We start from the raw sequence: 5213 nt of genomic DNA, 5'->3' as shown, positions 1-5213 counted from the left end.
TGAGAGGGAAGACCAGTCCCCAGCGAAATGTATAAAAAAGAGGATGTGACATACAGACAGCAGCAACTTGCACCAAAGGGAGGCAGAGAAAACATGCTCAGTCACCTCTCAAAAATGACCTCCTGTCCCCCGCAAGTCCTAACTATTTAGAAATTAATTATCAGGGAGAAATGTGGCCTGCTAAACAGCAAGTTTGAGCAGACTTGAACAGAGGGTCTGTTTCCAGCTCTCTCTCTGGCTTATGAGATGTCTTTTGGCAAGATACTTTACCTCTCTGTACCTCATTTTATCTATGGGAATAACCTGATTTGTAAAATGTTTTGAGCTCCATAAAATTAAACAAGCTGCATAAGAGTTAGCTGTTATAAACTAGCAACCTTGAGCCATCAACTTCCCACGAATGTGGTATGAAGTAATTTAGGCCAATTTTAGCTTAACTTCTATTTCCCGTGTTTAAAAGCAGCATCCTATATAGTCGTCTATATTAGAATAATGTTAGTGTTCAGAATACCTCTTGTATTCTTTTCTCTAGACTTAGAAATGTACAGGCAGCCAAATTTCCAGATGACTAGCAGATATATACATTTGCTTTGATAGTTATTCCATAATTTGTACTTTGCTTTTGAAATGTTCCTCAAACATACAGACGAGTCATTATGAGAAGCTAACTCGTGCATGTAAGTAATAGCTTCATTGCAAGTCAGAAAACGGGATTCTTTCAAAGTTTTAGATTTCCCATTAAATAGGTGTATTCAGGAGTAATATAAATTGTGTCTTAACTCTCATAAAGCAGATAGCTAGTAAGAAAAGCATTTGCAGAATCATTAACATGAATCCAGCAAAAGAAGTTTCTTTATTTGTAGCTTTCACTTTTTCCCTCAGTTTATGCAATATACTGTATTTAATAGCTCTGCTAAAGACGAGTGAAATCTTGGCTCTACGGAAATCATTGGCAAAATTCCCACTGACTTCAGTGGGGCCAATACTGCTGTTAACTCTTCCCTACAAGGAAAATCCAGATTGCCTACAAAACTGACCTGCCTCTGTTAAGACCACAATCCAGACTGCTTACAAGTTGAACTGACCTTGTACCATTACTGAGGCTGTTATTCTTGAGAATTTGCCAAATCCTTAAGACAAAACTAGCATCATAAATTATCCCCAAACTTTTACCCTGGAGTAAAACAAACCTTCTCACTTTATAAGCGAAAGCACCTATGCAGACTTACATCTTCCAATGGTTTCACTGGCAGTTTTGCTTTCATAGAAATAAAAAAGTTCGTTCCCAGCTTCAGAAAGAAACTCATGTTCCTTAAATGAACACTGATGAAATGTTTTGCCCTCGGGACCAACATTTCATTATAAATACACTAAAATATACAAAATTTGGTGAAATATTAGTATATTATTTTGTATCTCCTGAAGCTATCAGAATTAAGGCTGATTGAAATATATGTTTACACCAGACCATTCATTACTATGCTTGGGATCTTTCAGCTTGCTTGTTCCCATCCAAATATAAAGACGACTTTGTGAACAGAAAAAAAAGCACTTAAAGGACATACATGCATAAAGTATGGAGACACACAGATAACACTTCCACACCTTCCATCGAACACTTCAAATGTGCTTCAGTAATCTACTGAAATTTCTGTAGTCATTTACTTACAATGTACCTTGCTCCTCAGATATGTTCCACATAGCAGCAGCCACACCAAAAGCCAACACTGGTTTGTTTGCTTCATATACTGAAGCCAGGGCATTAGTATCAATTATAACTGGGCTTTATACTGCATATTCTGCTACTTAGCTGTACATTACAAACATCACTGGTCCGGTCACATTATGTTTTATATGATACATTGTGTGCAACTTAATTCTGCCCATTTTCTGACCACTACAAAAGGATTGAAAGCCAGGTCCCTGAACTGTCACCAGGTAACAAGAAACTCTGCATTCAACATGTAGCAGAAAATTCAGCAACATTGTCATCGTCCGACAAAATCTCTAAAAATCCAACCATGAAGAATTCTCTGTAATAATGTACTGAGGATCTTCCATATTTAAAGTGCTTTGCTAAATGTGCTGTATGCAAATACATGCTATTGGTCATGGAATAAATCTCTGTGTTCCCTTGATAAGTCTTTCTAGACACTTAGATGCATTTTTCTTTCAAACTCTAGGAAGTTTTACAATAGATGTTAAAGTACTGTCGTTCTGTTCCTAGGTGAAAGAAATCTGACTGTGTGCACCGAACCAGCAAAGCTAAGAATAGCTTTAACTTTGCAAATAACTGCCACTGAAGTAAACGGTAATATTTCTATTGGAGGGCTGTTAAGACTTGTTCCCATGAGATGGTATGTAGTCTGATTTCAATATAGCAAAACACTTCATCATTTTTTAATAGTCTTATTAACTACAGTGGGATTACTCATACACCTTAATTTATATATGCCCTTAAATTCTTTACTGAACTGGGTTATATAAAGTATCCTCAACAGAAAAGCTCGCTCATGCTTTTTATTTTCCAAAGTACATGTTGGGAATTGTAGTCTTTCACTACTGTTTCACGAGTGCTATTTAAAAGCTAGCATTTGCCAGACCCCATCATGGGTCAAAAGAATCTTTTTTCTCATGCTACTCCTGCCTTCTTCTGTATTTTCTGACAGCTCACACAATTTGAGGTCTTTTTGACTTCATTTGTTGTTACAGTGATCTATTTCCTTTTTTAGAAAAGCCAGCCTTCCTAGAAATGTCTGTAAATTCTCTCCTGTTTTGCTGTTCTGTTTCTAGTAACAAAATCCATGCTGGAGCTCCTGAAGTTTTCATTGCTAGATTTCTATTCAGCTCAGTATTGGGGAAGAGGACATGAATAATAATGTCAGCATTGCTTTTATATGTCTAAAACTGACCTTGGGTTTTGAAAAGGTGGAACAGTCTGCTTCTCTGGTATTCTGGGTTTATTTCTTCTGTGAAGGCATCAATGACTGTTCTCCTTTTTAAAGAACTAGCTAGCTTGTCATTGAACTTCACTTTCTTGGAGAGCAGACACAAGAGTATGTTTGTATCTCAGGAGAGTGTATCCCCTATTCACTTAATCAGGAGTGAAGACACACTAGCAGGGACTTTCAGTAGACTACAGGCAAACAGACTGTCACATGACCATGGCTATTGTTCATTGTGTTTGCCAAACGTAGGCTGTTTCAGGCACAGTTACACATGGCAGAATCGCTCCTTTATTTGATTACGCAGACATTAGTTGTATGCTGCTAATGGCATCTGGCACTGTGGCATCCCATTTGCAAGACAGATCCCTAGATATTGTCTTGATATAAACAGTAACTAATAATATTAATAATGGTATATGTACTCTCAATAAAAAACAAGGGGAAACCCTTTTTGATGATAGCCTAAAGAATTCTTTTCATCTGTTCTCTCTTCCTACATTACATAGCTCCTCCTTATACAATATACTTAATATTTGCCTTAGATGCCAGTTAAAATACTTGAGCTTTAACCCATCAAACTTGCTAAGAGCTTCTCATCCGATTGAGGGCTTTTGAGATGGAAGATTACCTAGAGATCTTTCTAGCTGGAAGGACAAGTCTGCTCCTAAGAGCACAGCCAGGATGGACACGAGACTAAATTGTGTATGTGACCGTATACAGTCCTCACTTCTATGCTAGCAGGATAGCAAGGTCAAAAAGTACTTACCAGAAAGACTTTATCAGCCTTTATACTGCTTTCATCATGGGCTCTTTCAAGCTTATTGTGAGCGTTCACAGTATTTTCTAAATGTTTTCCTACTGTATTATGTCCTATATGGCCTTTACCTCCAGACATATGATGACAGGGAAACCTCAAAATACCTCTTCCTAAAATTTATTTTTTTTAACCAATATAGGTCCTAGAGAAAGCTTCTGTCATATGTATGAACAACCATCTATAAAGCTTTAATTTAAGAATACAGCCAAAGAACGACAAGTCATTTGTACTTTTCTCCATCTCAGGCTGTTGTTTTAATTATTTCATACCTGGTATTCTTTGGGTTTTTGCTATTTTTTTTTCTTTACAGTCATTTTGATGATTGCTTTGGCTGTCGTGTGCCACAGTTACTCTCTGCCTTTGTGACACACTGATTTAATAAAGTCACTTTAAAGCTCCTTTGTTCTGTTCAGAGTAATGCAAAAGGGTTTTGTTTACAATCTCTTTCTTATTAACAGACACAGTTGAGCAACACATACAACAGCCTGCAGCAATTTTGAGTTATATATTATGCCTGGAAAGGCCTTACGCTGCTTGAGAACCAGGATACGCACATAATGATTTCTGTCTATCTCTGTCTGTCCCATGTGACACTGTTCAAAATTTATACTTTTTTTTTTTAGAATATGAGTGAGTTTGTCTGCCTCACATTTTACTCAGTCTGTACCACTTTTGGCTTTGGCATTCCCATTTACCACCCAGGTTGTATTTTGTTTGAAGGCATTTTCATGGTGCTCCTCTCTTACTTTTATGTGAGTCCTCTGAAGCAAAGGAATAGCTGCTTTCCATTGTACGTAGGAGACAGTGGATTGACATTTCCTTTGCAATGTGGGATTGGAGCTGTCACTATAGTACGTATGATTACATTTATACAATGAATTGTTTAAGCACTCTTAGTTATCACAATAGCAGGATATGTATTTTCTGGGACATACACACAAAAGTACTTAAATTAACTTAAATAACCATGTTCTCGTTTGACACTAATACATATGAAAAGCACCCATAATTGTTCGTGAAACAGCACAAAAATGCTAAGTTTGAGCATGTATTTCTTTGCTTGTTTGTGTATTTATGTATATATGCATGCATTTTTATGCTGGCCTGTTTTTTGGATCAACGCATCCCCAGTTCCTGCTGAAATGCACAGGAGGTTAACATTCAGTGTCTCTGAAAATGAAGAATTCTTGTTTAAAAGACTGTTTGTACATTTCAGCAAGTTAGATGTTTTTGCCTCAGGACTCCTGCACTCCATCCATAATTTCAGGTAAAGACTGAACAGATACATAGTCTAAAAAGTCATCCATGGCATGACGAAAAACAGAAGTGATATCATAACCAAAAATGCAAAGGAAGTATAAATATATATGTGTCAAGATTCTCAAATGTGTAAATCCTCATGGCTCCACTCATTTCAACAAAACTGTGCCAATTTACAGCAGAAAAGG

The sequence above is a fragment of the Chroicocephalus ridibundus genome, chromosome 1 (genome assembly GCF_963924245.1).
Source record: "Chroicocephalus ridibundus chromosome 1, bChrRid1.1, whole genome shotgun sequence".
In the NCBI taxonomy this organism is placed as follows: domain Eukaryota; kingdom Metazoa; phylum Chordata; class Aves; order Charadriiformes; family Laridae; genus Chroicocephalus; species Chroicocephalus ridibundus.
This window is presented reverse-complemented; position numbering follows the sequence as displayed.